General features: G+C 39.3%; 1 protein-coding gene across 3 annotated transcripts in view; it reads right to left on the bottom strand.

The window, feature by feature from the left end:
* The window catches only part of GAREM1 (GRB2 associated regulator of MAPK1 subtype 1), a 205,662-nt gene that overhangs the window by 173,513 nt on the left and 18,984 nt on the right, over window positions 1-13,165 (bottom strand). Inside the window, exon 2 of one of the 3 annotated variants that reach the window (XM_033178038.1) lies at window positions 10,474-10,592. The exons of the other annotated variants lie outside the window; for them this stretch is intronic. The gene's annotated coding sequence lies outside the window, so the exon portion shown is untranslated. The remainder of the gene's footprint in view (window positions 1-10,473; window positions 10,593-13,165) is intronic. 3 annotated transcript variants of the gene reach the window in all.

Genomic DNA, 13,165 nt, shown 5'->3' with positions numbered 1-13,165 from the left:
CTGTTATATCTCAATTACAACAGTATTTATCAGACATTTACCAATTTTTATAACCATAAAATGTGAAGCTCAGCTATTTGTAACAAATTATTTAACAAACTGATTAGCTAAGTATACCAAAATAATAACCAAAGAATAGAAACAAATTTATGTGAATTCAGTGTAAAAATTCCATTTCAGCTCTTTACTCGGCATGTGATATTTCAGGGTAGCAGAAGCTCTTTGAAATACAAAGTACATTTTAAGAGATCTTAACACTTTTAAATTTAAACCATGCTATTTATAAAAAGAGCAGTATCACCAAATGCTAAATTAAGCATATTAAAGGATGAAAAAATAATCTTGTTTTAATAAAAAATTTAAAAGAAGATGACTTTATAATAAAACTTTACAGCATATTATTTGAGGAAAAGAATATATTGTGAAGTTGCCAGAACTCAACTTCAGTATGCATGTTAACTGTCAGCACTGACAGCACATGGGATGTGGCAGTTCCCAAGTCACCTGCATGTCTTAAGCTTTTGCCCTCTACTCAGTAGCTTTGTTCATTGTGCAGATAAGAGGCTGATGGGAAGAGAGATGCTTTCATTGAAAGATCCCAAACAAATGTTCTCAGAAAATGAAGATATTGTTCTAGAACAGAGACCAACTGTTCAGGTTAACAGAGCAAGAGCCTTCAGCACTACACTGACTTGTATTTGCTACTGTAAAAGAGAACATGTGTATTCTTCAACTCACAATAGCATTAGGTTAAAGAAAATTAAAATTAATAACTCTATGTCAGTAAGTGGATTCCACCAAATGACCAAAAACAAGACAAAGAAGAATGAAATGGGTATTTTTCTTAAAACTTTTCATGTAATTTCATGTGGATTCAAACACTAGAAACACAGTGAAGATGAAACAGCTAAGAAACACAGATAACTCTTCATTAAAAAATAATCTATATAAAAATCAGCTCAAAATGGATCAAATACCCAAATGTATGAGCTACAACCATAAAACTCTTAGAAGAAAGCCTAGCAGTAAATCTTTGTGACCTTGGATTTGGCAATGGTTTCTTATGTGTGAAATCAAAAACATATGCAACAGAACAGAAAACTAAATTAGACTTCTTTAAAATTAAAATTTTTGTGCTTCAAAAAGAAAGTGAAAAGATAACCCATATAGAAGAAAGTATTTACAAAACATTTATCTGATAAAGAATTTGTATCCAAAATACACAAGGAACCCTTGCCATTCAACAATGAAAAGTGATCCAATTAAAAACGGACAAAGAATTTGAATAACCACTTATCCAAAGAAGATACACAAATGGCAACAAGCACATGGGAAGATGTTCAACATCATTAGTCATCAGGGACATACAAATGAAAACCACAGTGAGATACCCCTTCACACTGCACTGGGATGACTGATATCAAAAAGAGAAACAGCAAGGATGTGCAGAAATTGGAACCTTACACATTGTTCTGGAAATGTAAAATGGCACAGACACTCTGGAAAACAGTTTGATAGTTCCTCAAACCATTAAACGTAGAGTTATCATATGACCCAGCAATTCCAGTCCTAGGTATGAATCCAACAGAAATGAAAACAGATGTCCACATAGTAACTTGTACACAGATGTTCACATCAGCAATATTCATAACAGCCCAAAGTGGAAACAATCCAAATGTCTATCAACTGATGAATAAGTAAACTAAATGTGGTAGATTGGTATGATGTGTTATTCCGCCATGAAAAGAAACGAAGTGTGGAAACATCCTACGACATTATGAACCTTGAAAATGTTATGTTCAGTGAAAGAAGTCAGTCACAAAAGGCCACATATTGTATGATTCCATTTACACAAAATGTCCAGTGTAGGCAAATCTACATGGACAGACAATAAATTGGCGGTTGCCAAGAAGTAGAGAAAGGAAGGAATGAGGTGACTGCAAATGGGTGCAAGGTTTCTTTTGCTAGTGATAAAAATGTTCTGGAATTAACGAATGGTGATGGTTGCACAACTCTGAATATACTAAAAAACTGAATTGTACACTTTAAAAGGGTAAATTTTATAGTACGTGAATTATTCTTCAATGAAACATGTTAATAAAGTGTTTTTTAAAGTAATTTACTATAAGCAAATAGCATGGGCTCAGAGTTAAGGGGCTCAAATCCTGCTCTGCTTTTGCCCCCCAGGCTTGCTAAAAGACAATGGCTCTGTGAACCTCAGTTGCCACCTATGTTAACTGCTTGGCTAGGGTGCTAGGAAAACAAGGCCTCTGGTTTCAACGGGATGATTCTATGATCATGCCAGATATCAAAATAACAGCAGCAATTCCACTGCATATTTGGGAGTCACTAGAAATTTCACATTCTATTCTGGTTTAAGTATAGTCATCATATGAGAAATAACCATCAAGAGGGTTAATACTTCCAAAAAACAGAAAGAATCACAGTAAAACCAGCTGAACTAAGCTATCCCTGGGAATTCTAAACACCTAACAATGCCAGATCTCACCCCAGCTCTTTCCCACCTGCCCTGATGAATTAACCTACTGCTAGCAAGTGAAAAATTCTCTATATCCCTTTTCCTAGATGGGCTGGTTCAGCAAATTCTAGATCAAATGCATATGTTCCTAAGGCACAAACATTTAAGTGGGTATGACTTTATAAAATTAATAGACATGTTTAAGAGATACAGGGAAATAAAGCAGGCCCTCTTCATCTGGCTTAATTCCTATCTGTTCTTCAAGACTCAGCATAGGCAATACTTCCTCCTTGGAGCATGTATCCTGCCTCCCTTCCCAACCATCAGTATGGCTCTGTCCATGACCTGAGATCCCAGAACGCCTGTGCCCGTGGATGTGCACAGGTGAATGAGAGAGAAAACCACCACCTGGGGTACATCTCCACCTGGGTGTCCCATCAGCAACTCAAAGTCGGCAGGTTCAACCCCTGACCTCATCAGCTTACTTTTCCCACTCCCCAAAGCAAACCTGCTCTTTGATTTCTCATTTTGGAAAGGCATCAGCATCTATACAAACTAATGAATGCAGGTGGGAAAATATACGCACATTAGTAAAAAGGGTAAATGACAGAATTATTAAAAGATATATTGCTTTCACTCAGGATCAACCCCTGCTTCCCCCCCCGCCAAAAAAAGGCGGAAGAGCTATTATCTGGGCATCTTTCATGAAGATAAAAGAACTGATTTGTAAGCAGTATACCTACGATCTCTGTGTAAAATAGTTCACCAGAAATGCTTACCAGCAGTCTGCTCCTCCAATAGGGGTATATATTCTCCCCCAGAACCCCATTCACATCGTTCTTTTAAAAAGAGAAAGAAAATAAAATGAATGGCATCAATAGTCTTGTCAAAGCTATTGCTATAGTAATATTTCAAGTTCATAAATTAATGAATATAAACCAGAAGTCTTCTGACGAAACATAATCAAGCTGACTGGTTGAAGCTAAAGACTTCTAGTTTAACTAGTCAAAGTTGTATGTGTAAATGTGATTTAGTTTGTTTTGCAGGAATCTAATGCTCAGTCATCTTACTAGAGTATAATAAATTATTTCCACCTCCTAAAAAAGTTTAAAATCCCTATAGTAAGTCATAAATATCTGATATGCATATATAATAATCCCAGAATCAAGCCATAGGGTATTAAACTAAATTCGTTTTTCTGGCAAAAACATATAGGTTAAGGCAATAGCAGCATGGTAGAAATTAGTCTCACAAATTATTTCAGTAGCAGAACCACGTTATTCCAGGAAGTATCATGTTGAGGTAAAATGCATGTTGCTCATCAAGAGAAATGCTCTTAATTTTACATGATGCTCTTCCATGGGGGGTAGCACAGCCTTCAAATTAATTCAAGTAACAGATGGAGACACTGAAACAATGATACACAGAGCTGTGCAGTAGAAATCTCTAATGACATAAATACAGTAGTAATTATTCCTTTCAAAACACAGGGACTGTTGATTACTAGTACACAATAAATGGCTACCAAAATAGTCTATCCATTTCTCAGACTGCAAGTTCCCCATTGTGTGTGTGTGTGTGTGTGTAACAATAGAATTGCTCACCATTAACACAATATTCAAGGTTATCTGCTGTAACAAAATTTTTGTAAACCAAAAGCACCACAGTGTTCACTTTATATTATTTCATTTAATCATCACAACAAGACAAGGAGGTAGGTATTATCTCCGCTTCACCTATAAATACAATTTCCATACAATGTATTGCCCAATCCAAGACACTTCTGAGAATGAGAAAGGGCATAAGAAATGCAAACTGGACTATCCTGGCCAAACCGGGATGCTGGGATTCTCCAAAGAGGGAAACAAAATCAGAAAAGTTTCTTAATTTCCCAAGTTCACATACAGGGACAAGAGGAAATTGGAAATGAAATCCGTATCTGACTGTGGTTCAAAAGAATAACAACTTCCAAGGCAAACAAAAACCAGAAGTTGACGAATGTAGTACCAATATTTCTCTATTTCCCTATTTTGTTATAATTGTGAGTTCATCAATATGTCTTGTATGAGGCTTCCTGAGCTGATTAATATTGCTTCCATCTACACTTTTTCTCAAATCCCCTTGCAATTCCTATAATTATTCTAGGTAAATAAATGTGGGGTTAAAACTTCAAGACACTGGGATGATAAAACTCTCTGTGAAACAAAAAATCCAGCCGTGGTGAGTGTCATCAGGCACAACCTCCAAACAGTAACTGAGGAGCAGTATCTTATTAAAGGACGTTTACTGTATACATCATCCCAGCAGGCTCAACTGCCACAGGCCATCAATGGCCCTGATTGTCCTGTATCCATAGAGAGCACTAATTACATGCAACTTTGCTGCTTTTAAAACTATATACACTGTTTCTATTACAAGTGTGCACAAATAGCAGTTACAACCATTTCACAGCAACCATCACCACCTAATTTACATTCAGTAGGAAGCTGTGCGTGGGTTTCTGATAATTCATTTACATTTACTACACTATTCCTCCATGTTTTGAGCCAAATTTCTGAATAAAATATTACCAAATTTAAGACTATTTCCTGGTTGGAATTACATATATACATACATAACTTTAAGAAACTGGCTAACTTATTTATATATCAAAACATTCAACTAAATTCTCTACTTTTGAAGTTTTACTTTTGCATATTTAAAAGTTTATTGGCTGGGCGCGGTGGCTCAAGCCTGTAATCCCAGCACTTTGGGAGGCCGAGACGGGTGGATCGCAAGGTCAGGAGATCGAGACCATCCTGGCTAACACGGTGAAACCCCGTCTCTACTAAAAAATACAAAAAACTAGCCGGGTGAGGTGGCGGGCGCCTGTAGTCCCAGCTACTCGGGAGGCTGAGGCAGGAGAACGGCGTGAACCCAGGAGGTGGAGCTTGCAGTGAGTTCAGATCCGGCCACTGCACTCCAGCCTGGGCGACAGAGCAAGACTCCGTCTCAAAAAAATAAATAAATAAAAAATAAAAGCTTATTACACAAAACCATTTGTCAAATAAATTTCTCAGACGTAGTCTTACGGGCATACACTCCTTCTCCCCATATTATAAATTCCCTTGACTTTATAGAAAAGTAAGCCTTTTAAAAGAAGATACATAGTCAAATTAATATTAATGCAATATTTTCTTGTCACATCATATCAGTGTAGTGGTGAAGTCTAGAAAACTATTTTACAGGAAAATAATAAATGATGACTTGTTACCTCTCAGGATTGGTACAGATTTGGTCCTTTTTAAATCTTTCAAATTTACAGAAACAGTTGTAAGAAATGATGTAACCTTCAGTACTAAAAGTACCAAATTTTGAAATTTCTTGAGGGTAGGGACCTTATACTTCCCCATCCGCTTTACACATGAAATTGTTTTTATTCGCAAAACTGTTTTTATTTCTACAGACATTTCTTCACAAAATTGTTCACGAAATTGTTTTTATTTCTACAGACATTTCTTAAATAATATTAATTAAAAGATGTGTCATGGATGAACCAAGAAACTATATAACTTAGAAGTTATGTTGTTGAAATTCTTTGTTATTACTGAGGTGTTGCCTTCCTAATCCTACACCGTGTGTTATATGCAATTAATTCAGTTGGCATTGGCTAAGTATACTGTAAGAGAGCACTGGAGAACCTGGTGTAAAATGAAAATTATGTCATTTCACAAATAAATAATATGGACACAGATAATAAAGAACTGCTATAGTGTATTTCTAAAGGGATTTATTGTGGGATCTCTCTTACCCCATTGTCAAAGAAACACCTACCATTTATCAAAGCACTATTAAGGGCTCAGGGTCTGAGTCCTTGGCTTCACGCAGGCGGAGGGTGGTCCATGCATACTTTGAAATTATGTGAAGAACTGTGTTTATACCTATATCCATTTGCAGCTTTCACGGGATCTCCAAAAAGCTAAGCAAGAATCACTGCTAATGTTGTAATCAATAAAATACATAAAATTATCACCTGGTACAAATATATACTAGGGGAGGGGAGATTATCTGTTGATGTCAGAACCTAAGTATGACCACAACCCTGATCATGTCTGTTATGCTCTTACTTGTCATTTGTGACGGCACTGGCCTGTTTCTGCTTAGTTTCCATAGCATTTGCTACTCTACTCCATAATTGTAAAATGCAGCTCCTCAGTTAAGGGAAAGGATTTGACAATAGGTATGGCTTTGTGACAGGTAAATATCAGAAGTAGAGGCTCTCTAGAAAGAAGGCTGGAGTTTCTATACATAAGACTGGCCTAAATCCACATTAGTTTTATAGAATCTATAGACATCTCTACTTTCATCTGTGTAGATGAAAAACACTGGTCTCAAAGAAAACTGGTAAGAACAGATGGCACAGGATAAGGCTTTGGTGAACTTTTTCTGTCAAGTGCCAGGTAGTAAAGACTTTAGGCCTGTGGCCTATAAAGTCTCTATCATACCTCTACTTCTGCTACTGTAGTGCAAACACAACCACAGACACGAGGTGAACAAATAGGTGTGCTGTGTTCTAATAAAATTTCACTTACTCAAACAGACAGTAGGCCAAGTTTGGCCCATGGGCCCGTCTGCCAACCCCTGGCTTAGGGTAAACTCATTGCCATTTGGTAGGGGAGAACTGAAAGCAAAATCAGATTTGTATGACCACCACATATTTCATTTTTGAGAAGCCTTCTCTATCATTTCCTACCCCCAAAGCATTGCCACCTCCTCTACTCCCACTCTGATAAAACCACTAGCCAGCAAACTAAAGATTTTAATATAAAATGATAAAATAAAAGGGCCTTTCCACTCTTAATTTCATCAGCGACTGAACTCTGCATGGGGATTCGCCCCCACAGTGAGGTGCTGTCCAGGAATCATGCAATGTCAGAACACTCTAGCTCAGGGTCTGAGTCCTTGGCTTCATGCAGGTGGAGGGTGGTCCATGAATACTTTGAAATTATGTGAAGAACTGTGTTTATAGCTATGTTCATTTGTAGCTTTCATAGGATCTCCAAAAAGCTAAGCAAGAATCACTGCTAATGCTGTAATCAATAAAATATGTAAAATTATCACCTGGTACAAATGCATACTGGGGGAGGGGAGATTATCTGTTGATGTCAGAACCTAAGTAGGACCTGACCACATCCCCGTTCATGTCTGTTATGCTCTTGTCATTTATGATGGCACTGGCCTGTTTCTGCTTAGTTTCCATAGCATTTGCTACTTACTCTACTCCACAATCGTAAAATGCACTGCTCCTCAGTTAAGGGAAAGGGTTTGATAGCAGGTATGGGCTTTGTGACAGGTAAATATCAGAAGCAGAGGCTCTCTAGAAAGAAGGCTGGAGTTTCTTCAAGTCTCACCCCAAGGTAAATGAAGGATATTACTATACATATGTGTTTATATATACAAATATCATATGTATGCATTTATGTACCTTTGAGGACAATTTGGGAACAAGTCTTTTACAAACCAAGAAGGAAAAATGCAAACAGTTCTTACTTTGCTGTTACATGTCACTTTCCACCCCAAGTCTTTCTTGTTGGGGAGACTGGGGTAGGAAGACAATAAACACTCAAAATGGAAAACCTTCTTCAGTGAGTAATCCCCAAGGTCCAGTTGAGTTCCCATCCTCTATTAACAATTCTGTGAGGCTCTCATGGTTCTTTTTATTTCAATTAGTGGGATCAGACCTATCCTTGATATTTCTGCCTACAGTGGTTCAACTTTCAATAAAGATGATGGGCAGAAGACTCTCTCATTTTATGATAAGCAGTACGAATGGGAAAACACTACTTGTTGGTCTGAGAATTAGGAAAGGCAGGCCAGAGTGTAAAGTACAAGCTCTAGAACTGCCTCTGTTGCTGGCTTCTCAGCTTTTCAGCCATGTGACCTTGAGCAAATTATTCCTTATGTTAAAGAGCTCTTGAGAAGTAAATGAGATAATGTACGTAAAGTGTTGTACAACAGCTGGCACTATAATTAGTCCTCAATGAACGCTAACTATAATTATTATAGAGAAAGAAACACCAGTGGATTTGTTTGTTTGCGGGAACATGGAAGAGTTACTTTTAACAATTTTAAGTGCCTTTGGTAAGAAGGTAAAAGCTATAGCTTCCTTTTTAACTTTTTAATCATTCATAGTAAAGTGTTACTAAAAAGTAGTTTAGGCTGGGCATGGTGGCTCATACCTGCAATCCCAGCACTTTGGCAGGCGGAGGCAAGTGGATTGCTTGAGCCCAGGAGTTAGACAACATGGCGAAACCCCATCTCTACAAAAAATATATATTAAAAAAAATTAGTTGGGTGTGGTGGGACCTGTAGACCCAGTTACATAAGAGGCTGAGGTGGGAGGCTGAGGTTGCAGTGAGCTGTGATTGTGCTACTGCACTCCAGTCTGGGCAACAGAGTGAGACTCTGTCTCAAAAAAACAAAGGGTTGTGGGGCAGGCGTGGTAGAAGTTTAATAAATATTCTTTCATCTCAACTGTGAAGACCAGAATTATTCTTTCTTATCATTACAACTATTCTAATTCTTCAAAATTTCCTTTGCAGAGAGAATGGTGACATGCAGTAAACCAGGTTTTTTTTTTTTTCATTTTCCTGTTAATACATAATCTTGAAGGGAGGAGAGTCTATTTTGGGTAATCACCAATGTCTACATAAAAAGTTTAAAAGGTGAATAATTTAGTTGGAGAGCCCTATGGAGGTTGGTCAGGCAAAGGCATAGGAACCTTTAAAAAGAATAGAGAGAAAAAGCAAGTCTCCTTATGTATGAACACTAGCCAATGGGAAAAGGTGCCATTAACTACCTCCATTTGCCAGTAATTGGAGCTACAAAAAGAGTATTATTACAGTAAGGTTAAGCTATTATCTTGCTGTCTGTGGCACAACCAGTCAGAAAATTTTTGAATATATTCTAATATTCTGAGTAGTCAGCAATCAGTATCAATCAACTTATAACTGATCTTCTGTTCCAACTATAAAGGCTATCCTTTGCAATACTTTTTCTTCCCTGCTGGATTAGAAAACTGGCTGAAATCCTACTGTAAAAATCTAAGGGTATCTTTTAAATCCCTAAATGCAAGTCAGCAATTCTGGAGTTTAAAAAGCTAAATCCTGTTTAAGTGATTAATTCAACCCCTATGCCAACTGTTACATAAAATTATTTAAAAGTTCTAATAAGCTGCTTAAAAAAAAAAAAAACTGTTTAGGGGTTGCGACATTTGTAACCACAAACATTAACCTTGATCTTTACCATCATCAGCACTGGCTCAATTCCCTCTTGATCAATGTGATTCACTCCATGGCTTGATTTATGACCATTACTTTGAAGTCTCCCAGTATTATTTCTCTAGCCCTGAACTCTCTCAAGATGCAAGCGCACATTTCTGACTCCTGAACTGAATTTCCCCTTCAATACCTCAACACAGCCACAAATTACCTTGCTGCTTTCCCATACCTCCAGCCTTTAACAGTTACTGGAGGCCGGGCGCGGTGGCTCAAGCCTGTAATCCCAGCACTTTGGGAGGCCGAGATGGGCGGATCACGAGGTCAGGAGATCGAGACCATCCTGGCTAATACGGTGAAACCCCGTCTCTACTAAAAAATATAAAAAACTAGCCGGGCGACGAGGCGGGCGCCTGTAGTCCCAGCTACTCGGGAGGCTGAGACAGGAGAATGGCGTGAACCCGGGAGGCGGAGCTTGCAGTGAGCTGAGAGCCGGCCACTGCACTCCAGCCTGGGTGGCAGAGCAAGACTCCGTCTCAAAAAAAAAAAAAAAAAAAAAAAAAAACCAAAAAAAAAAACAGTTACTGGAGTCTTAATCCCAGCATATGGAAAGATGGTACCTCGCCCTGTTGAAAGTTAGGTGTCGCCATGGGACTTGCCACTAACAATGACATGTAAGAGGGATACAAGGTGCATCGCTTCTGAGCAGAAGCTTTAAGGGGCCAGGGCATGACTTACCATATTCTATCTTTCCTCAACTACTGTGGTAATCCCAGCACTTTGGGAGGCTGAGGCAGGAGAACTGCTTGAGCCCACGAGATTGAGACCAGCCTGGGCAACATAGGGAAACCTCATTTCTATTAAAAAAAAAAAATTTAAATTAGTCAGGTGTGGTGGCACACACCTATAGTCCCAGCTACTTACAGGGGCTGAGGTGGGAGAATCACTTGAGCCTGGGAGGCTGAGGCTGCAGTGAGTCATGATGGTGCCACTGCACTCCAGCCTGGATGACACAGTGAGACTCTGTCTCAAACAAAAACAAGAATGAAAACAACCATGGAAGCACAAACTAAGGCTTTTAGGCCTGGGATCCTCAATGAGGATGATGATGGAGTGCAGAGCCCCTGCCCCCCACCCCCCAAGCCAGCTCATTTCATCTCAACTATGAAGACCAAAATTATTATTTCTTATTCCTACAGCTACTCTAATTCTTCAAAATTTCATGCAGTACAAGTGAGCAATAAACCCTTACTGTTTTAAACCAACTAACACTTTGGAGTTGTTACCACCACCTAATCTGGCCTACTCTGCGTAATACACCCACCTGCGACCTGCTTCTCTATCTCTGATAAGGGCATTAGCACCCAAGCCAGTAACCTCAGGACTAGTTAATGCTTCCCTCTTCCTCATGTCCCATTATCCAGTTATTAATCCTGGAAATCTTAAGTTAAAATATTTCCCACTCACCCTGCTCCACTACATTCCCACAAATCTAGTTTTGGCTAGAGGCGCTCTTTCTCCTTGATTATAAACCCTACAGCTTCCAAATATTGTCTAATTCCAAACTTTTTCTGCTCTAAATGATCTTCCAAAATGACCAGAATAACCCTTGTTAAATAATTTTTAAAAATCTGGGCCTTTGACATATTTACAGTCCTTCAGCACTTCCCACTGTTTGCATAACAAATACTGGAGGGGCATGTTTGCAAACAGGCCCTGTGCGAGGTACCACAGGAATGAGGATGAGCCATGTGCCTGGACAATGATCTTCAACATGATGCAGTGACAGAGCCAGCTGCAGAATGTTGCGTGATACTAGCATTTAGTAAAATACTGAAATCTGTGAAAAAGGTATTTTTAAAATAAAAATTAGAGTTAATTCAAGTTTAGAGTTAATTCAAGTTCTATGAAGACCTGACTTTCACTCATATTCTGACATGCTTTCTTGAGATGGAGAAGAGATGGAGGTCATCACTAGCTAGCCAAGATGTGCACATGGCCCAAGATACTGCATCAAGTCCCTCCTGAGACTCTACTGATGTTAGCAGCTTACATATGATTATAACATACATCATTGTAGTTTGTTAGTTAACCATTTTTATAATAGAGTTCATCAAATTTAGGACCCCAGTGAATTCTGTTGCAATCCATTCTGTTGTAACACCATGTGTTACTTGTGTCCTGGAAGGGGAAGGGAAGTTAAGAACCACCAGGTTAGCCAGAGGAGAAAGGTCAAACGTCAGTATATTATGGCTCTTCAAAATCTGTTTCCCAACTTGCCCTCCCCTCACATGCCTCTGTTCAGGGCGTTCCAAATTTGTCAGGCCACCATTTCCTCTTTAAAACCTCGCAAAATTCTAGTCATTCAACAACTAGCTCAGTGGTCAATCAATGCTTTCCGTAAAATCTGTCCCAAGCGTTGTCGGCAACACTAACTGGCCTCTGGGCTGAAACATTTCCTTGCTTATCACATGACAGCATTTAATTGTCTAAGAACCTACCTATTCAGTGGGCCTCTGAACCCCCTGAGAATGAGTATCACATGTATTCATCTTTGGGCGCCTAGCCCTTGTTCTGTGCTTGCACAGCAGCAGGCACATGCTCCACAGCTGTTAAATGAATAGCATTGTGGAAACCACATACCATACTCCCACTTACCCATCAGCCTATTGATGAATGTTAGGGGAAACTGTTACTTTGAAAATCCAGAGAAGGAGGTTTTACACTTACAAGTTTTTTTGTTTAAGAAACTTGGCGGCCGGGCGCGATGGCTCAAGCCTGTAATCCCAGCACTTTGGGAGGCCGAGACGGGCGGATCACGAGGTCAGGAGATCGAGACCATCCTGGCTAACACGGTGAAACCCCATCTCTACTAAAAATATAAAAAAACTAGCCGGGCGAGGTGGCGGGCGCCTGTAGTCCCAGCTACTCAGGAGGCTGTGGCAGGAGAATGGCGTAAACCCGGGAGGCGGAGCTTGCAGTGAGCTGAGATCTGGCCACTGCACTCCAGTCCGGGCGACAGAGCGAGACTCCGCCTCAAAAAAAAAGAAACTTGGCATGTTATTAACTACAGGGTAATGAAACTTATACGTGTGTGTGTGTGTGTGTGTGCGCGTATGTTGACACGTGGGTATGTGCTTGAGTATGTGTCTGTAACAGGTTTACTGTGACTGCTTGTATTAGTCCATTTTCATGCTGCTGATAAAGACATACCTGAGACTGGGTAATTATAAAGAAAAAGAGGTTTAACAGACTCACAGTTCCATGTGGCTGGGAAGGTCTCACAATCATGGTGGAAAGTGAAAAGCACGTCTTAAGTGGCCGCAGGGAGAATGAGAATGAGAACCAAGCAAAAGGAGAAACCTCTTAAAAACCATCAGATCTCGTGAGACTTATTCACTACCACGAGAACAGTATGGGGAAACTGCAC

This window comes from Trachypithecus francoisi, unplaced genomic scaffold (assembly GCF_009764315.1).
Source record: "Trachypithecus francoisi isolate TF-2019V2 unplaced genomic scaffold, Tfra_2.0 Lachesis_group19, whole genome shotgun sequence".
NCBI classification, from domain to species: Eukaryota; Metazoa; Chordata; class Mammalia; order Primates; family Cercopithecidae; genus Trachypithecus; species Trachypithecus francoisi.
Note: the sequence above shows the minus strand (reverse complement) of the source record. Positions and strands in the feature narration are given on the sequence as shown.